The sequence below is a fragment of the Lycium barbarum genome, chromosome 5 (assembly GCF_019175385.1).
Source record: "Lycium barbarum isolate Lr01 chromosome 5, ASM1917538v2, whole genome shotgun sequence".
NCBI classification, from domain to species: domain Eukaryota; kingdom Viridiplantae; phylum Streptophyta; class Magnoliopsida; order Solanales; family Solanaceae; genus Lycium; species Lycium barbarum.
Window position 1 is genome coordinate 46,390,335 of NC_083341.1, and position 23,517 is coordinate 46,413,851.

Sequence of the window (23,517 nt, forward strand, 5' to 3'; positions counted from 1 at the left end):
AGTCCAGTGAGCGTCGCATCCCCCGAATGAAGTCGTGGGGGTCCTCGTCGGGCTTAGACCCGAAGAACTCTGGAGGGCCACATAGCAAAAACTCCCGAACTCTCAGGCTGTCCCGCCTGTCATCATCATCGTCGTCCCTCCGCCCGCGCCTGCGAGCCTGTCCTGCTACCAGTGTAGTCAACAGCTGTACAGCCTCCCTCAGGGTCCTATCCTCCGCCCCTGGCTGAGGAGCTGGAGTCTCAGGTGCGGGTACACGGACCTCTGGAGCTGCTGAAGGTTCTGCTCCAGGCTGTACTAGTGGGGGTGTAGCAGACCCCTCAGAATGAGGTACATCCTCAGGCAAATCATAGACACGAGCCCGGGTAGCTCGCTGTGCCTGGCTAGTCTCTCCAATCCTCGCCTTGCCCTTCTGGGCCGCCGTTGCCTTCTTCGGAGGCATCACTGCAAACACAAAGGCGAGTCAGATCATAATCATCCTAATAGCACAGCTCTATCGCACGATCTAAGATTTCAAAGAAAGTGACATCCTAAATGCCCTGTAGCTTCCCGTTTATAGATGTGGTGCACAACACATCGATAAACAAGACTCTACGAGACACGGCCTGTAGACATTCCGAGGACAAACCGCTCTGATACCACTTTTGTCACGACCCATCCCCGTGGGCCGCGCCTGGCACCCTACCTGGGTGCCCAGACCAAATCGCATATTCATTTCCGAATCCCAACTTATTTCAGAATTTTCAAGAAGTTATATCAAACATAATTAATATCGAAAATATGTCTTAAGCGGTCATATCAAATCAAACTCAAACAAAGCGGCGGAATAGACATCGCCGGTCAAAATACAAATATATATAAAAGGGCCATTTGGGGCCATCATATCAAACAGACCGCTTTAAGACCCGAAAGCAAAATCAGGCAATAAACACATAGGACCCTCGCCCCACAAAGATGACTACAGGCCTCTACGAATTCAAAACATAACATAAGGCGAGACAGGGCCCCGCCGTACCCAAACTGTCAAATATACAAAGTATATACAGAGTAGAGGAGTCTGTACCAAGAGTGGACTCCGGACCCAGTAAGAGTACTCCGAAAAGCAAGAAGTGAAGCCTACTGCGGAGGATCACCGATATCTACACCTGCGGGCATAAAACGCAGCCCCCGAAGAAAGGGGGTCAGTACGAAATATGTACTGAGTATGTAAAGCACGGAGTACAGAATTATAGATCAAAACCGAAAGCAAATCAAATGTCAAAGTGGGGTACAAACTGGTATGTCAAAATCTGTATCGGAATCATATACATATATTTTATGCAAATAAAATCATGCAAACGCTTAAGAACGTGGTCGCCACTCCGACGCTGGCACCACACACAGCATAACACCAGAAGGTTTCAAATCTCCGTACATCCCCGAACATAATCATAATCATCGGTGAGCGTATCGCATCCCGAGCCATATCACAGCATAACTCCAAATGGAACCCGGCCCTATGGCGAAGCCTTGGGAACCGTAACACAGCATACGGCCGAATTATCATAAAACGCACGAATCAAAACCAGCCCGGGAACCGGTGAACGAAGTCATAATAAGGCACGAGCGGAGTCGTGAGCAAACAAATGCAAATCGTATTTCAAAATAGTGTTTCAAAACAAAGTAAACTCATAAATCATATCCTATTACAAAATAGTCGAATACTTAGTCGACATAAGGTTTCGTTTTGCAAAACGATTCCAAAATGGTCCATATAGTTCAAAACCTGGATTAGTGCATAGAATAGTCCAAACATACCCCGTGGAAGGATGTTCCAAAGATCAGAAGTGGTACGTTCAACTCTATTCTCAAAGATGGCCCGAAGGGCAAATCGGGCATTTTGGGGTAGCGGACCCACCTCGAGTCGAAGTGAGGTGACGAACATATTTTTACGAGCAGTAATATGCCAAGGGTCATACATAATCATTTCTAGGTTACCCGACCACATTTCGATAGGTTTCGGACGAATAATGGCATTCTAGCCAAAAGGGAGCCTTTAGGCTTCAATCGAATTGAATGAATAGTAACTTTCCTGTGGATCGGGTTTCGAGGAGCAGAAATGCTCCGGAAGGTCTCATATTCAACTAACACACTAAGATATGCCAAATAAAGAATTGGGAAGCTTTACATACCTCTCAGATGTCGTAAGCTCCTCCAAAAGTCCGTCCCGTTTCGTCAAAAATCTGCAAATGGTCAAAGTTACCAATTGAGATTCTTAGGCTCAAAAATGCCTTTAACTTCATATTTGCCTACCGCAATTTCGGCAGCATTTCCCCTATAAATCTAACATCCCCGAGGCGTAGCTCGGCTCAAATTAACCAACCACAACAGCCCACGCATCAACCAAACAATGTAAACAACAATCAATTCACTCTAGCTTCAAAGTCCTACATGATTTCTTAAGTTGGCAACTTTCCATTCAAACTTTCAAAATTCCAATTCTATATCTACCTATTTGTATTCATTCCCACATTCAAACTTATACAACTACATTCTCATTACAATTCAAACCATACACAAAGTTGCACCAAAATCCATTAGTTCCATAATTCTTCAAAACATTAAAATTCACGACGAACATTCTAACTAACGTCGTTTCAATCCGAATTCGTCAACATCGATATAGATTCATATCTAAAGTCTATAGCACCCCAAAATATACATTGATATACATAAGAATACCAAGGATATACACTTTCCGATAATATCCGAATTCGTTTTCCACCGCCAATTTAATTCAACAATCAATCAATTACGACCTAAGGGTCACAACAACACATTATGCCAACTTAAACAAGATCAATTCAAACCATTTCTTTCCTTCCATAACTCACGGCCAAACACACTACACACACACACACACGACTTTCTATTTACGTTAAAATTACGGGATCTCCATCTACTTCCAATGCTTAACACATTCACATCAATTCTATAACATAAAAGGGGCAAAATTCTTACCTTTTCTTGAAAACCCGACTTGTCGAAAACGTCGTCCTCGTGCCAAACTATTTATACCACGTCGGAGAGCGTCTTGAGTACTTCACAAATATGTAGAAACCAAGATTTTTGAATCACTACACAAGCTTGGAATTTTTCTCTTCTTTTCCTTTTTCACTTCGGCCGAACCCCTTTTTGGTGAGTTCTTGATTTTTTTTCTAATTTTGTGATAAGTCAAGAGTAATCCATGTATATATCTACTTTAGGGGTCATGTGCATAGCACATGCCCCTTTAAAAATGGGCTTGGGCCACTACTATGGCCGGCCCCCCTTCATTTGTTTGGGCTTCATTTGCATTGTAATTTCTTGGGCCCAATTCTTAAAATGCCCCGTTTTGAAATTCCCGAAACTAATTTACGAAGTTCCAAATTTACCCTTGGCCTTTCCCGAGGTCTTAGCATTTAAAGATTTCACAACCAACATAGTCATATTCACAAAAATTAAATCATTTCCTTTTTAACACACAAATCGTAATTATTTCTCGATTTCCAATTATACGAAAACACGGGACATAACAGATATCTTGGTGTACTCTAGATCCGAGGCAGAACATGCGGATCATTTGCGTACTGTCCTTAGTTCTTCGAACTCGAGAGTTGTTTGCAAAGTTTTCTAAATGTGAGTTTTGGTTGAACTCAGTGACGTTTTTGGGGCACATTGTTGCAGCCGATGGTATTCGAGTGGATAGCAAAAGATTGAGGCCGTGAAGACTTGGCCATGGCCCACAACCCCTATGGAGGTTCGTAGCTTTCTGGGCTTAGCAGGTTATTACAGGAGATTTGTTGAAGGTTTTTCCTCTATTTCTGCACCACTCACAAAATTGACCCAGAAATCAGCAAAGTTTCAATGGACAGATGCTTGTGAACGTATCTTCCAAGAGCTAAAAGATAGATTGACTTCTGCCCCCGTCCTGACACTTCTAGAGGGATTGGAAGGTTATGTTGTATGTTGCGATTCTTCAGGTATTGGGATAGGCTGTGTATTGATGCAACATGGTAAAGTGATTGCGTATGCTTCAAGGTAATTGCGAAAACATGAGAAGAACCACCCAACCCATGATCTAGAATTGGCCGCAGTGGTTCATGCATTAAAGATATGGAGAAATTATTTATACGGTGTCCATGTGGACATTTATACAAATCATAAGAGTCTTCAGTATATCTTCAAGCAGAAAGAGTTGAATTTGCAGCAATGATGCTTGGAACTGCTAAAGGATTATGATGTTGATATCTTGTATCACCCCGAAAGAGCAAATATTGTGGCTGATGCTCTTAGCCGTAGATCTATGGGGAGTTTTTGTGATGTTCGACTAGAGAAAAGAGAAATGGCTCGTGAGCTCCAGCAGTTAGCTAGCCTAGGAGTTCGAGTAGTGGACTCAGGTAGCAGGGGAACTACCATTCAGGATTCAGCGGTCTCGTCGCTAGTAGCGGAAGTGAAAAAGCGTCAATACAAAGATTTCATGCTAATGCATTACAGAGATACCTTCCCTTAGAAGGATGAGTTATCCGATGCCGAGGCAGATTATGCGTTCCCGATGTGGCAGGTTTACGCCACCAAATATTGAGAGAAGCTCATTGTTCCCGTTATTCTATCCACCTCGGAGCAAAAAAAATGTATCATGATCTTAAGTCTATATATTGGTGGAATGGGATGAAGAAGGACATAGGGGAATTCGTGGCTCAATGTCCCAACTGTCAACAAGTGAAAATCGAGCACCAAAAACTGAGCGGATTGTTGCAAGCTATAGAAATCCCAACTTGGAAGTGGAAAGTAATTAACATGGACTTCATTACAGGCTTACCCCGTTCTCGACGTAAGTATGATTCTATATGGGTGATTTTGGATAGACTCACAAAGTCAGCTCATTTCCTACCGGTCAGAACGATATATGTAGCGGGAGATTATGCAAAGCTCTATATTAAAGTGATAGTGCGACTTCATGGTGTTCCAGTATCTATTATCTCAGACAGAGGAACCCAGTTTATAGCTAATTTTTGGAAATCCTTTCAAGAGTGTTTAGGGACCTAAGTGAGCCTTAGCATGGCATTTCACCCGCAGACTAATGGATAAGCTGAGCGTACCATTCAGACTCTTTAAGATATGTTGCGGGCATGCATGATAGATTTTGGAGGAAATTGGGATGATCACTTTCCACTCATTGAATTTTCTTACAACAATAGTTATCATTCCAGCATTCAAATGGCACCGTATGAAGCGTTATATGGGCGAAAGTGTAGATCCCCAATTGGGTGGTGTCACGACCCAGCCCCGTGGGCCGCGACTGGCACCCTACCTGGGTACCCAGACCGAATCACACATTCATTTTCAAATCCAAACTTATTTCACAATTTTTCGAAATCATATCGAACATAATTGATATCAAATATGTCTTAAGCGGTCGTGCCAAATCAAAATATCATATCAAATACAAACTGAGCGGCGGAATGGACATCGCCGGGCAAAAGTGCAAATATAAGCATAAGGGCCATTTGGGGCCGGCATAACAAACAGACCGCCTTAAGACCAGAAAACGGAATCCGACAAACATACATAGGACCCTCGCCCCACATATATGACTACAGGCCTCTACGAACTCAAAACAAAGACATATGGCGAGACAGGGCCCCGCCGTACCCAAATAGTCAAATATACCAAATATATACAAAGCAAAAAGAGTCTATACCAAAAGTGGACTCCGGATCAAATAGGAGAACTCCGGAATAGCAAGAAGTGAAGCCTACTGCGGAGGATCACCGATATCTGCACCTGCGGGCATAAAACGCAGCCCCCGGAGAAAGGGGGTCAGTACGAAATATGTACTGAGTATGTAAAGCACGGAGTACAGAAATATGGATCAAAACCGAAAGCAAATCAAATGTCAGAGTGGAGTACAAATGGGTAGATCAAAATCTATATCGAAATCATAATATGTATACATAATGCAGTGAATCATGCAAACGCTTAGGAACGTGGTCGCCACTCCGACGCTGGCGCCACACACAGCATAACACCAGAAGGTTTCAAATCTCCGTACATCCCCGAACACAAACATAATCATAGGTGAGCGTATCGCATCACGAGCCATATCACAGCATAACTCCAAACGGAACCCGGCCCTATGGCGAAGCCTCGGGAACCGTAACACAGCATACGGCCGAATTGTCATAAGGCGCACGAATCATAACCGGCCCGGGAACCGGTGAACGAAGTCATAATAAGGCACGAGCGGAGTCGTGAGCAAACCAATGCAATCCATATTTCAAAATAGCCTTTCAAAACTTAGTAGTCTCATAAGTCATTTCATAGTACAAAATAATCGGATACTTAGCCGATATAAAGTTTCATTTATCAAAACTTTTCCAAAATAATATGTGTAGCTCAGAACGTAGCTTAACATATCGAAATTTTCGAAACATATCCCGTAGACGGGAATTCCAACATCGAAGGTGCCATTCCAAACGTTATTCAAAAGGACAGCCCAATAAGACAATTAGGGCGTCTCGGGGTTAGCGGGCCCACCTCGAGTCAAATTGAGGTGGCGAACATAATTCACGAACATTAACAGGCCAAAAAGGGTCATACATAATCATTACCAGGTGACCCGATCACATTTCGATAGGTTTCGGACGATTGGTGGCATTCTAGCCAAAATAGAGCCCTTAGGCTTCAATCGGATTGAATGAATAGTAACTTTTCTGTGGATCGGGTTTCGAGGAGCAGAAACGCTCCGGAAGTTCTCATATTCGCCTAACATACTAAGATATGCCAAATAAAAGGGTGGGAAGCTTTACATACCTCACAGACGTCGTAAGCTCTCCCGAAAGTCCAGTCCCGTTTCGTCAAAAATCTGCAAATGGTCAAAGTTACCAATTGAGGTTCTTAGGCTTAAAAATGCCTTTAACTTCAATTTTTGCCTACCGAAATTTCGGCAGCACTTCCCCTATAAATCTAACATCCCCGAGACTTAGCTCGGCTCTAAATACAACAACAACAACAGCCCACACATCAACAAACAACACAAACAACAATCAAGCCATTCTAGCTTCAAAATTCCACTTTGTTATCTAAGTTGGCAACTTCCATTCAAACTTTCAAAACTCCAATTCTACATCTACATAATTGTATTCATTTCCACATTCAAACTTATACAATCACAACCTAACTACAATCTAAGCCATACCCGAAATTACACCAAAATCCATTATGTTCCATAATTCTTCAAAACAATCAAAAGTTCACGACGAACATTCTAACTCACGTCGTTTCATTCCGAATTCATTAACATCATTATAAGTTCATATCTAAAGTCTCTAGCACCCTAAATATACAATGATATACATAATGATACCAAGGGTATACGCTTTCCGATAATATCCAAAATCATTTTTCAACGCCAATTTCGTTCACCAATTAATCATTTACGACATAAAGGTCACAACAACACATTATACCAACTTAACCAAGATCAATTCACATCAATTTTCCTCTCTATGGCTCACGGCCAACACACACTATCCACACACACCTACGGCTTTCTATTTATATCAAAATTACGGGATTCTCGTCTATTTCCAATCCTTAACACATTCATATCAATTCTATAACATTAGAGGGGCAAAATTCTTACCTTTTCTTGATTTTCCGACTTGTCGCAAACGTAGTTCTTGTGCCAAACAAATTGTATCACGTCGGAGAGCGTCTTGTGCTTACTATACTTACCAAAGGGACACGATTTTGTGATCAAAACAAAAGGCTAGAAAAATATTTTGTTGAGGAATATGTGGTTCGGCCGAGAGCCTCTTTTGTTGGTGGTCTTGAATTTTATTTTTTTGTTCTTGATAATACTAAGAGATAAGTTGATATATATCCTTATCCTTGGTCATGTGCCTAGCACATGACATTAAAGAAATGGGTTTGGGCCATTGTTGTGGCCGGCCACCCTCCATTCTTTGGGCCTCAATTTTGTGTTCTAATTCTTGGCCCAATTCACAAAAGTCCCGTTTTGTAATTCCCGAAACTAATTTCCGAAACTCCAAATTTATTCTCGGCCTACCCCGAGGTCTTAACATTAATAATTCCATAACCAACATAGTCATATTCACTAAAATCAAAATATGTCCTTATAATCCACAAGTCGTAATTATTTCACGATTTCCAATTATACGAAAACACGGGACATAACAGGTGGTTTGAAACAGGAGAGGCTAAATTGATAGGGCCAGACTTGGTCCAGCAAGCCATAGAGAAGGTTAAGCTCATACAAGATCAGTTATTAGTAGCCCAAAGTCGTCAAAAGTCCTATGCGGATAATCGTCGAAGAGACTTAGAGTCTCAAGTTAAATATTGGGTATTCTTGAAAGTCTCGCCAATGAAGGGCGTTATGAGATTTGGCAAAAAGGGGAAGCTTAATCCCCGATATATTGGGCCTTATGAGATTGTGCGCAAAGTAGGCAAAAGTGGCCTATGAGTTAGATCTACCTCCGGATTTGGAGTCAGTCCATCCAGTTTTCCATGTCTCGATGCTTCGAAAATGCATTGGAGATCCTACCAGGATCATGCCAATAGGTGATGTACAAGTGACAAAGAAGTTGACTTATAAAGAGGTACCCATTGCCATACTTGACAGGCAAGTACGGAGGCTTAGAAACAAAGAAGTGGCCTCAGTTAAGGTTTTATGGAGAAGCCGTAAACGAGAAGAAATGACATGGGAAGCGGAAGAAATCATGCGATCTAAGTATCCGCACTTATTTCAACCCCCGGAAGAGGGCCAGGATGAGACATCAAGATCATAATGTATGTATGTTTTCCTTTTATGCTTCTTGGTCGTGTGTGGCCAAATTCTATTACTATTATGTAGTGGCCCTGTGAGGCATTGTTATTATGGGTTGTTGTGACATGAGAGTAGTGCCATATTATAGGGGACACTCTGGCGAAATTTTCGTAGAATCCCCGAGTGCTTAACATTCGAGGACGAATGTTCTTAAGGGGGGAAGAATGTTATACCTCGGAAAATCTTCCGTTTATGCACAAGTGAATAGACTAGTGAAGAGTACGAGTATACGGTACTTCAATGAGTAAGAAATGACATTCGATGACTCTAGTTAAGATTTCAAAGATGTTAGAGATGGGGGAAGAAAGTTGGCCAAGAGAAGGCAAGGCATACGATAGGTATCGGAAAGGAATTAAGAGTAACGAGTTAATGAGGATTTAATGATGTCTTGGAAAAGAGTGATAACGTCCCTTAGATTGGTACTGAGGTGTTGAACAAGTGCTAAGAAGGTTCCATAAGGATTGGAGATCAAACGAGTCGACGAAACAAGCTTCGGAATCACTGGGGATTATACGGCCAAACATACTAGCAGTATAAATTATACGGTCCGTATGTTGGTACCGTATAATTAGCCCAGAATGGCATACTTTTCTGGACCAAATATACGGCAAAACATATGGCCCGTATAAAATATACGGACCGTATGTTGGTCCGTATGTCTGGTCGGGGACAGGTTTGGCTTATTAAATGAGGGATACAAGTTCATTTCATTTCATTTCCATATCACACCCCTTCTCTCTACATTTATTCCACAAGAATTCAAGAGTTATTAGTGATCAACAACATAAATTAAGTGCATCAAGTGTAAGAAAACCCATTAAAGATCATTCAAGTCAAGAAATCTTATTGGAGATGAACTAGGGTTTTTGCTCAAGTGGAGTATTACCAACCAAGGCTTGTTCCTACAACATCTAAGGTAAGATTTATGGTATTTATATGTTGTTTAAGGTATTTGAGAGTTGAAATACTTGGATTGTAGAAGGGTATAGAAAAATGGGTCCTGAATATGGAATAGTGCCATTTTGAGTAATAGTTTGAATTGAGTCATGATTCTTGATGTGTTGTGATATAAACATCTTATAAATGACGTTGAACAACATGGGATAAGCAATGTATGTGAATGAATGTAGTCGTGTGCTATGAACATGGATATGGGTGTTTGAAAGTAAAGTAATGTGGATGAATAATGATCATTGTTATAGTATTGTGAATGTATTATTGACGTTTGGGAGTTGATATACGCTATGGAGGAATGTCGTATAAATAAAGGAGATGCTGTCCGATTTTCTCTAGTTTTAGTCATGTATGCTAGCTATCGATTCTAAGAATAGTATGACTTTAATGAAGGTAGAAACGTGAGCTTCTGAGGGGAACGTGCAAGTGGTAAATGGTTGAACGGAAAGGTATGTAAGGCTAACCCTTCTTTCATAAGTCATGGTTCTTTGGCCAAACATCTATATCTTCAAGAAGTCTATGACGTCCTTTGAATGATTCTATCTTTCGAGCAATTGAGCTCATGATCCTCGATATGTAATACGATTGCACTAAGTTCCTCCGATGATGAGTAAGCCTATAAAGGTAGATGTAATGAATGACGATAATAGTGAAAATGATATTGATGACGACTATAATGGTAATAGCGATGACGATAACGATGACAATGATGATGGTAATAATAATAGTAAAGATGCTTATGAGCTAATATATATGTGTGCCTATGTATGGCTATTATGAAACCCCGAGCTTATATGGCCGGGTAGAATATATATATATATATATGTGTGTGTGTGTGTGTGTGTGTGTGTGTGTGTGTGTGTGTGTATGTATATGACAATGCGCGTGCACCATTGCAGTTGGGTATGGACAACACTGAGCCTTCGTAGGGCCAGGTATGTGTAACACTGAGCCTTGGTTGGCCAGGTATGAATGATCACCGAGCCTAGCTATGGTCGGGTACGTGAAACACCGAACCTTTGGGGTTGGGTATGCTATGTAAATGGTATGTGTATGATATGAATAGGTATGTGCTATGGATAGGTATATGATATAGATATGAGTACGAATACGAATATGATACGATTGGGAATAAGAATACATACATGATATGAATACGAATAAGGATATGTAAATGAGTACGAATATGAATATGGATATGGATATGGATGTATGTACACAATCACGCACTCGAAACGGAAGGTTCCTATGTAAGGCAAGTAAGTGCTTATGACGATTATTCCACTATCTCCCATCCTATGCTATTTCTCATATTGCTTATTATGCTTCTATTTTGATATTTATCATGCTTTACATACTCAGTACATTCTTCGTACTGACGTCCTTTTGTTTGTGGACGTTGTGTCATGCCCGCAGGTGCACAGGGAGACATACTTGATCCATAGCTACATTCTCAGGGATTACATAGCGGAGCTCCTTTTCATTCGAAGCTATAGCTTTTGGGTACTTATTCTTTTGTGTACATAATTATGGGCATAGCGGGGTCCTGTCCCGCCTATATGATATATTATACTCTCCTTAGGTGCTCGTAGACATGTGTATATGATTAGATATCTTTGGCCTTGTCGGCCTATATTTTGTATATCATTTTGTAGCCTTGTCAGCTTATGTACATGGGTATGGCATAGATGCCAATGCTGATATAAAGGTATTGTTATCCTATGGGACTAGTGTGATTGGCGAATTGAAATATATGTTTTATTATGTGGCTCACCTAGACGTAAGCGTAAAGGCACGATAAGGGGTGCCCGGGTAGGCTAGCACCGGGTGCTCGTCGCGGCCCCTAGTCAGGTCGTGACACGGACATGACACCACTAGTGGGCGACGTGTGATAGTTACCCGGACGCAGGTTAATAATGATGGTATATATGATAGGCATACATGTGTTTTCCTTTAAAGGTTAAGCAGGTTATATCTTCAGCTCATGTTTCGTTATTTCTTTATTATGCTATTACTATTCATGCCTCACATACTTAGTACACTTTTCGTACTGACGTCCTTTCTTTTAGGACGCTGTGTTCATGCCCACAGGTAGACAGGGAGACGGTGTAGATCCGTAGGAGCTTATCAGCGGATTCACAGGAGCACTCCACTCTTCCGGAGGTGCTACTTATGATCATATTCTTTTGTGTATATACTTGGGCACGATGGGGTCCTGTCCCGTCCTTATGTCTAGTACTCTAGTAGAGTCTCGTAGATACATACGTGTGGGTAGTTGATGTCCCATGGTGATTACATTGTACTTTGGTACATCATTTTTGCAGCCGTAAGGGCTTATGTATATAGACTTATGTTGCTTTGGAGATTGTAAATGTTCATGTTGAGTATGATGACTAGGTTAACGAGTGGTGCTCGACAGTAAGCTCCGGGTACCCGTCATGGCCCTACTCGGGTCGTCACACCTTCTTCCAAACCTCATCACACCCTTCATGGGTGAGACCTTCAACAATACTTGCTATCCCTCTCCAAACTCAAGATCTCGGACCTTACGGTCCGCATACTCCTTTTGTTTACTTTGTGCTGCTAGAAGCTTAGCTTGAATCACCTTCAACATCTCTAAGGACTCTCTCAGAAGATCCGTACTCCAAGGTCTCACCACGCAACAACTTGTCCCGAATTTTACACAACTTAGCATCCTCAGACTTCTTAGCTTTAATCTGCTCCAGAAATGATGACCGAGCCTCAACACAAGCCAACACCCTGCCTGTGTTAGAAATATCTAGCCTCATAAAGTTGTTAGCCAGAGTCTGAACCTCTCTAGTTAACGGACGCTCCGAAGAGATCAAATGAGCCAGACTTCCCATGCTAGCCGACTTCCTGCTCAACGCGTCAGCCACTACATTTGTCGTACCAGGTGTTACACCCCGGAATTTTTTTTCGTTAATGCTCAGTGAATAGACTAACGAAGGGCACCACATATACGATGTTTTAATAAGTAAGAAATAAATATTGATGATCCTAACTAAGATTTCAAAGACATTTGAGGTAGGAGACGAAGGTTGTTAAGGAAAGAAAGGCATATGTTGTGTGTTGGGCAGAATTTACAAGTATTGAACTAATGATGACTTAATGATGTTTTGGAGAAGAGTTATCATGTCCCTTAGATTGTTAACGAGGTGTGAAACAAGTATCAAGAAGGTTCCATAAGGATTCGGGATCAAGCGAAGTGACGAGAATAAAAGTCGGAGAAGAGACAGATTATACGACCAATTATATGGTCCATATAATATTATACGGTCTGTATAATGGTCTGCAGAATCGTCACAGTGAAGTTCCCTCAGTGATGAGATTATACGGTCACTTATACGGACCGTATAATGTGCCGTATAATGGTCTCAGAAGCGAGATGTTGATGGGGTGATTTCACGGTCACTTATACGGACCGTATAATGTGTCGTATAATTGACACAGAAAGGGATAGTTGCTGAAGCAATTTCATGGTCTCTTATACGGACCGTATAAGTGTCCGTGTAATGATGTCGGGAATGATTTTTAATTTATAAAAGAACACCCCAAGTTCATTTAATTCATTTCATTCTTTCTCTCCATGACTCAAGAGCTCTCTAGAACCTTCCACACTCTTCATCTACAAGAATCTAAGTGAAAGTAAGGATCAACTTCATCAAATCAAGAGAAACAAGTGCAAGAAACTCACTAGGGTTCATCTAAGGCAAGAAATCTCATGGAAAGTGGAACTAGGGTTTTACTCAAGTGATGTTTTTCCACTTAAAGCTCATTCCCACACTATCAAAGGTAAGTTTTATGGTATTTCCATGTTGTTTAAAGTATTGAAAAGTTGAAACACTTGGATTGTAGAAGGATATAGGACATGGGTCATGAATGTGGGAATAGTGTCACTTTTGAGTAGTAGTTTGGGGTGAATCATGAATATTGATATGTTGTGATTGTAAGTATGCTATAAGTGACATTTAGAATATGGGGCGAGCATTATATGTGAGAAAACGCAATAGTGAACTATGACCATGATTATGGAGGAGTTGAAGTGAAATTGTGAAATGTGGATAATATAGATGAATGATGATTGTTGTTTATAATATTGTGAATGTTATTATGGACGTTTGGGAGTTGATATATGATATAGAGAACGTAGTAGAAACAAAGAAGATGCTGCTCAATTTTCTCTATCTTTAGTTCAAACACGCTTATATTATCGATTATCTAATATGAGTATGAACTCCCTTGAAGGTAAAGACGTGAGCAACGAAGAAGAACGATCAAACGATAGAGTAGCTAAACGAAAGAGGTATGTAAGGCTAATCCTTTCCTTTTAAGGCATGACTCCTATGGCATGAATCTTCCTATTTTTCTATGATCTTCCTAAATAACGAAAATTATGAGTCCATGACTATAAAGAGCTGCATACGCATATGATGAAGAAAAGAGATACGATACGAGCATGATAATGATGATGATGAGTTTGAGTATAAAGAATCCTACAGTAAAATAAGATGTCCATGAAGCTAATGATCCTAAGTATGGTTCCATTGATGTTTTTCCTTGTGTGCACTCACCTTAAAACGTTAGTCCCTTCAAGGTGAGATATGATGGTTATGATTACTCCATAATATAATCGGGGGTTCACGACCTTATGTCACCCCGACATAGCCATAGTTGCCTTTAAGCTCTAATGTATGGTTTGATGATAAATGTATAATGATGCTAAGCTATGATAAGGTCATGATATGTTTATGAGATGTATAATAATTACAAGTTATGTTGACTATATGACGATACGATTCCACCGCGCCTAGTTGGCCGGGCATGTCACCGCGAAAGCGGGCTGCATATGATTCCACCGTGCCTAAATGGCCGGGCATGTCACCGCTAAGGCGGGCTACTATGTTTACACCAAGCCTAGAGGGCCGGGCATGACACCACTAGTGGGCGGCATATGATGGTTATGCGGACGCGGGTTAACGATGATGTTTTATATGATACGATGATGCATGCGCTATGATGATACATATACTACGATTATATATGATATATGTATGAAATGTATCCACCCTTAAAGTTACGCAGGTTATATCTTCATCTTATGTCTTATGACTTTTCTACTATGTTTATTTCATTCATGCTTTACATACTCAGTAAAATGTACGTACTGACGTCCGTTTTATTTGGACGTTATGTTTATGCCCACAGGTAGACAGGGAGGTGATCCAGACTCGTAAGAGCTATTGGCTGACTTGAGGGCACTCCATTGTTCTAGAGGTACCATTGACTTATTGTTTTGTGTATATATGTATATGTATTTTGGGCACGACGGGGTCCTGTCCCGTCCATATGTATAGTACTCTAGTAGAGGCTCGTAGATACGTATGTGTGGGTAGTATGGTCTCACGGTTTCTTCTCATATGTATATATATTATTTTAATAGCCGAAGGGCTTATGTATATAAAGGTAAGCGTGTTTCAAATGAAAATGGTTTTCCTATGATTACGAACACAAGAATAATGAAGAAACGCATAATGAGTACGATAAGTAATAGAATGAGTGGTGCTCGGTGGTTAGCCCCGGGTACCCGTCATGGCCCCTAGTCGGGTCATGACACCAAGATGATACTAAATGGTGATATCATAATCTTTCAGTAGTTCCTTCATCTTCGCAGTCTAGAGTTCAGATCTCTCTGAGTGAACACATGCTGCAAGCTGCGATGGTCAGTTTACACCTCACAGTGGACACCATACAAGTAGTGCATCCAGATTTTCAATGCGAACACCACCGCTGCCAATTCTAAGTCACGAGTAGGATAGTTTTTCTCATGCACTTTCAACTGACAAGAAGAGTAAGCAATCACCTTATTTTCCTACATCAAAACAACACTAAAACCAGAACGTGAAACATCACAATAAACAACAAAATCCCTGCCCTCCACGGCCAATGCTAGAATAGGCGTTGTAGTCAACAATGTCTTGAGCTTTTGGAACCTCTCCTCACACTCATCGGACCATTGAAACAGTACCTCTTTCTGAGTCAAACGAGTCAAATAAGAAGCAATAGAGGCAAATACTTTCACAAACCGACGATAATAGCTAGCCAAACCCATGAAACTACGAATTTTGATCACTGATGTGGGCCTTGCCCATTCCCTGACTGCCTGAATTTTGTGCGCATCCACCATAATACCCTCCTTCGAAATTAAATGCCCAAAAAGGACACAGAAGACAACCAAAATTCACACTTGGAGAATTTAGCATACAGCTCTTTCTCCCGCAATACCCCAAGAGCAATCACCAAATGTTTCTCATGCTCCTCCTTACTTCTAGAATATACCAGGATATCATCAATGAACACTATCACAAAAGAGTCTAGAAAGGGCTTAAAAACACTGTTCATCAAATCCATGAACACAGCTGGGGCATTAGTAAGCCCGAAAGACAAAACCAAGAACTCGTAATGTCCATACCTGGTCCTGAAAGTTGTTTTAGGAACATCCTCTGCCCGAATCTTCAACTGGTGATACCCTGACCTTAAGTTAATCTTAGAGAACATAGAAGCTCCAGGTAACTGATCAAACAACTCATCGATATGGGGAATAGGATACTTGTGTCAGACAGTTACCTTATTCAACTGACGGTAATCAATACACATACGCATAGACCCATCCTTCTTTTTAACAAATAATACATGAGGACCCCAAGGAGAGGCACTCGGGCGAATAAACCCCTTACTCGGTCGTTATGCCGCTGCGGCAGTTTCGCTATAGCAGACCACGCTAATCCTGTCCTCCGCAATGGCGGGCCTGACCCCGCCATAGTTGTCACGACCCAACCCGTAGGCCACGTGACTAGTGCCCGATCTGGGCACCCAAGCACACCTATCAAATGTTATCTCAAATTTTTTATTAAACGCATTCAAGTATGTAGCAGAAGCCGACAAGGCTATATTTCAATTTTTGATAATTTCCAGAAAACTTTCGGCAGAGTTTCCTTTGTTTTACGGACTATCCAATATAACCCTGTACACAGAAAATACCAACAGGGGCCACACAGGGCCAACAAGGCAACATTTAAACATATGCGGACCGGCCGCCGCGACGAATGGGATCGCCCACACACAACATATACACATATTCATACAGAAAGACCCCAACCCACAAACATGTCCACAGACCTCTAAACAGACCGACAGAATCATATGACGGGACAGGGCCCCGCCGTACCCCAGATAAACATATGTACAGAATATAAAACAGCAAAAGATATATACCAAAAGTATAAGCTCCGGATCAAGGGGAGCAATTCCCAAGTAGCGGAACAGGTATCCTAAGCTGGGGGCGTATCAAAAGGTGCGTCTGTACCTGCGGGCATGTAGCGCAGCCCCCGAAGAACAGGGGGTCAGTACGAAAAATGTACCGAGTATGTAAAGCGGAAATGTAACAAATATAATCATAATCCAAACCCGAGATACAAAATATAGTGGATAGAGTCGAACACGAATCCGAATCAGAAATACAAAGTATAAATATATACAGAGTACCGGGTATAACAGACAGAGCCGTAATCTTAATCAGAGGTACAGAGTATGGCTGACCGGATCGTAACACAGATTAGGAGTACAGAGTATGGCTGACAAGGTCGTAATCTGAGTCAGAAGTACAAAGCGTGACTGACTAAGTCATAACCCGAAGCAGACGTACAATAGTAAAGCAGACGGAATCAGTATCCGAATCAGACTTTCAGAAGTGCAACAGACAGAGTCATAGTCCAGATCAGATATACAGATGTGTACCAGACAGAATCATGCATGCAAAGTCATAAGAATATACAGATACAAATAGCATATATATTAGATCTCGGCCCTCTAACGAGGGACGCGGTAACAAAACCCGGCCCTCTTAGTACGGGACGCGGTGGACAGACAGATCAGATCATATGTCATCCTGGCCGCCATCCCCATACTATCACATCATCAAATCATATACAGATGTAAACAGAACCCGGCCCGCACAACGAGGGACGCGGTGAACAATGCAGTGGAATATGCACGAATAACAGAACCTGGCCCGGGCGCAGTGAAGGAAGCATTGAGACATCCACGAACAGATTAATGAGAAACCATATACATACAGATTGTTATACAGACTCAATGAAACGGAAGTAAACCAAACGGTGGGTCAAATCAGAGTAATCGGACAATGTTCATAAAATATAGATATATGTCATTTGAGATGGCACGACAGACTACATCGGAATAAAATGTCCAGAAATGCTCCAGACGTCAAAATATATTATAAGACTCATAACTATAGTCATAACACTGGTCATATGGCAGACAGACTAACAATAAAAAATTACATGAGATTTCCGGACAGAAATGAGCTATTTTGAGTCGTACAGAGAGTGTCAGAATTTTTGTGGGCCCACCTTGGCCGAACTGAGGTGGCGTACGTAAATTATGGATTATAGGTCTTATGGAGTCACCCATGAGAGTTTTAGGGCATTCCGACTTCGTGTGTGAAAGTTGCATACATATTAGTTACTTTAACGACAAAATGCAAGAAACTAGTTCAATCTTACTGAACGAAATGGAGCCAATTTCAATCGAGGATTTCGAAGGACAGAGTCGTATTTAAGACTCCCGTTCGAGCCTATCATACTTAGAACATGCCAAAGAATGAAGGGGAAGACTTTACATACCTTGGCTGCGCCTTATGCTCGCTCAAATTTAATTCCCGTTTCGCCCAAAATCTACAAATGGTCATTTTTACCAATTGTAAGTTATAGTTTCTAAGAGTTCAACTTAAGGGCATATTTATCTACCGAAATTTCGGCAGCATTTCCCATAAACATATAACGTCCCCGAGACTTAGCTCGGCCTAATATAACAACAACAACAACAACCCAACAATCCAACAACATCAACAATTATCATAAAACGCACTTTATCACAAATAGTCCTCTTTTTACATGAAACAACACTTTCCATTCCAACTTCATCATATCAAGCTAATATCATTATTCTCATATTCATTCACTAACTCGAGATTATTCAAACGTATTCCAATAACATTCCGAACAATATTCACGAATTCAAGTATTTCCACTAATTCCATATTCCATCCGAACTTCAACAAATGCAATAACATTACCAACTTACATTGTTTTCTTCCAAATTCATTAACGACAACCATTATCCATATCTAGAATCTTACTTCCATAATTACATAAAAATCATACAAAAATCACATAATTTCCCATAATAACATACAACCATTTTTAACACCAACCTAGCTTATTAAACCTTTATTTACATCACAAAGGCCACAACGACATAACTAACCAACTAAATGAAATTTTATCCAGCACTTTCTACCACCACCATGGCACACGGCCATGCACCACCACCACCACACACACACGGCTTCACACACATATCACAACTCCACAATTCTCATCAAATTCCAATCATTACAACATACATACTTATTCTATAACATAAAAGAGTAGATTTCTTACCTTTCTTCCAACTTCAATCTTCCACAAACGTCGCTCTCTCGCTAAACCAATTATATCACGTCGGAGAGCGTCTTGAGATTACTATAAATACAAGAAGAACAATATTTTTGGACCAAAGATTGATGAACTAATTTTTTTTCTCCCCTTTTTTGTTCTTGGCCGAAACCCTTGCCTTTTGCTCTCAATTCTCTTTTTTTTTTTTTGTTTCTTGAATTCTCTAGAAATGAACAAGTTGGCCCCTTTATTTAATATCCCATGATTTTTAATTAACATGGGCTTGGGCTCCTGGCTCTACATGGCCGGCCACCCCTCAAAAAAATTTGGGCCTCATTTGTTTTCTTTCCATTTTTTTTTTTGGGCCAACCCGGTTGGTCACGAGTTTGGCCTAGCCCACTGACCTTTCGACCTTAAAACGTTCATATCTCCTTGTACCGATGTCACCTATAGGCCCACGACCTACCGTTGGAAAGCTATTTCAATTATCTACAACTTTTATTTCTGGGCGTTTTCCCAAATTCCAAACTTATAATGCCGATTTTTCCCCTCCAAGTCAGGTCATCCGAAAACGTCTTCTTAAAAATATCCGTTTGGAGGGCTTTCACTTTGATTTGGCCCCAGGGCCCTTCACGAGTTGTGTTTAACTTTACATATGCGATTCATATAACTTGTCACATGTCCCAAAAAAAATCTTGACGTGTGGACCCCACCTCAACTTACAAATAATCCGACGTTCGAAAATACAGGATATAACATCCTCCCCCCCTTTAAAACATTCGTCCTCGAATGTTCGACTGTCCTTATGAAGTTTCATCATATTTCGGGGAGGTCCTCTTACCAACTATGTACTTGTATTTAAACAGTTCACTTTTGGGGGCATTCATTTCCCGACTCCTGCTTTTTCTTTTTAAACATATCTTTCGCTTCTATATTCAACAATGCTATTGTCCTTTCTTTTTCGGTCTAGTCATCACACCTTTCACTTCTTGTCACACTTCTCGGTTCCTTACAACGTTATCATACTCCCACATCATATCAAACATATCCATAACTAGAGCTAGACGCACAGAAGCATATCGGACAAATCCATAATCAGAGTCAGATGTACTGAACTATGTCGGACAGATCCGTAGACAGAGTTAGACGTATGGAAGTATGTCAGGCAGATCTGTGATCAGAGTTAGACGTACAGAGATGTATCAGACAGATTCGTAATCAGAGTCGAACGTACAGAGACATATCAGACAGAAACGTAATCAGATTCAGAAGTACAGACGCATAATAGACAGAGCCTCATCAAAGTTAGAGGAGCAAACGCATAACAGATAGAATTATGACTAGGATCAGACCCCTTCAACGTATTCTAATTTCCTTTGGGTTACCCTATATTTCCATTTATATCTTATACTTACACTTGTGAAAATTTTTGTATCCTTCCCAGGGGGTCACCCATCCCAGAATTGCTCTGGCCCCAGCACGCTTAACCTCGAAACTTTCATGCGTTTTGATGCGTTAATGCTAATATAATTGTGTCGATCGCCCCACACGACCTTTGTCACGTAATTTATGGCCGATCGGGGTCTTAGTAAATTTTCGAAAAGATTTCATAGCGGGTCCCACCCTGGTTTAAACCATACAATTATCATTTTGCCCTTCTGAATCCTCAATGTCCATTCCCATCTGTATGTTTATAGCTGTCTCAAATGGTTCTATTTGGTTGAAAATTACCTTATTTTTACTAATACCCAGAAGAAGGAGATCACGTAATATAACAGAGTATAGATTTATCCATATACATATATCTCAAGGAAAGAGTAATAATATACCTGGGTCTGCACTTGGTGATGCTCCAGGGTCCTGCCGGCCGGTCAAAGCATATACACGGTTCAAGGGACCGCCAGAACTGGAAGCTCCGCCGCGACCTCTGCCACGACTCACTGGTGCCTGCATATCTCGCCCCGTGGGGCGCATGGCTACTGAAGGAGAAGATGAGCCAGCAACTGACCCAGTAGGCTGGGCTGAACCTGAACCACCCTTATACGGGCACTCTCTCACCATATGATCTTGACTGCCACAATGATAGAAGGCGCCCGTAGCGCGATAACACTCTCCCGGATGGGACCTCCCACAATAAGTACATCGGGGCATAGGTGGCCTAGACTGCTCAGAACCCCTACTCATCTGCGAGCCTGGCACTCTAGAAGTCTGGCCGGCCCCAGACGGACCTGAGCCATCGAAACGTCTACCGGAGGACTGCGTACCCCGGCCTGACGGAGGGAGGGATCTACCGGACTGCTGCTGCTGAGGCCATCCGCCTCGGGAATCTCCGGAATATCCCGCAATCTGACCCTTTTGGGCCGTCTCCTATCATGATCACTATCCGGCTGGCGTCCTCTGTGCCGGTCCTCCATGCTCTGGGCGTGGGCCTGTATACGGGCAATGTCCATCCCTGTCTGGGCCGCCATCACCGTGCAGCTGTCAACCAAATAATCATCTAGCCCTATCACATACCGGTGCACTCGATCAGTCATATCAGCGACATAAGCGGGCGCATATCTGGCCAGCGAATCGAACTCCAGGCTATACTCTCTGACGCTCCTGCCCCTCTGTCTCAATAGCAGGAATCTGTCTACTCTGGCCTGCCTCACCTCCGGAGGTAAAAAGTGGGCCATGAAGGCCTCTGTAAACTCTCCCCATACGGCTGGAGGGGCACCCTCGCCTCTGGACAACATCCAAGACTCGTACCAATTTGCTGCTACATCGTGCAACCGGTACGACGCCAACTCAACCGACTCTGTCTCGGAGGCACTAATCAATCGCAGGGTACGCTGCACTTGTCGGATGAACTCCTGAGGGTCTTCTGCGGGCTTTGACCCGGAAAACTCTGGTGGGCGACAAAGCAGAAAATCACGGGCCCTCTGGCTATCGCGCCTGTTTACGCGATCATCCCCCTCTCCCTGTCTGTAAACCTGCCCTGCTACCAATTGAGTAAATAACTGGACTGCCTCACGCAGGGTCCCATCATCCACCCCTGGCTGGGGGGCTGGAGGTACAGGTACTGGTGCTGCTGGAGCTGGCGGTGGAGCCGCCCCCTGTGCTGCAGCCGTGGCTGCTCCAAATCCCTCTGATACTGGTGGCGTAACAGAACTGGCCGTCGAAGGCACAACATTTGGCTCAATCTGGGCACGAGCCCTAGTAAACACCTGAGATCGGCTGGTGTCACCTGCCACTGTAGACTTGCCCTTCTGGGCGGCCGTTGCCTTCTTTGGAGGCATCGCTGAAAAATACAACAACCGATCAGAAAACAGTTATCCTAATAGCACAACTCTATTGCACGATCTAAGATCCAAAGAAAGGGTAACATCCTAAATGCCCTGTAGCCTCCTGTTTATAGATGTGGTGCACAACACACCGATAAACAAGACTCTACTAGACACGGTCTGTGGACACTCCGAGGACGGACTGCTCTGATACCACTTCTATCACGACCCAACCCCGTAGGCCACGTGACTAGTGCCCGATCTGGGCACCCAAGCACACCTATCAAATGTTATATCAAATTTTTTATTAAACGCATTCAAATATGTAGCAGAAGCCGACAAGGCTATATTTCAATTTTTGATAATTTCCAGAAAAATTTCGGCAGAGTTTCCTTTGTTTTACGGACTATCCAATATAACCCTGCACACAGAAAATACCAACAGGGGCCACACAGGGCCAACAAGGCAACATTTAAACATATGCGGACCGGCCGCCGTGGCGAATGGGATCGCCCACACACAACATATACACATATTCATACAGAAAGACCCCAACCCACAAACATGTCCACAGACCTCTAAACAGACCGACAGAATCATATGACGGGACAGGGCCCCGCCGTACCCCAGATAAACATATGTACAGAATATACAACAGCAAAAGATATATACCAAAAGTATAAGCTCCGGATCAAGGGGAGCAATTCCCAAGTAGCGGAACAGGTATCGTAAGCTGGAGGCGAATCAAAAGGTGCGTCTGTACCTGCGGGCATGTAGCGCAGCCCCCGAAGAATAGGGGGTCAGTACGAAAAATGTACCGAGTATGTAAAGCGGAAATGTAACAAATATAATCATAATCCAAACCCGAGATACAAAATATAGTGGATTGAGTCGAACC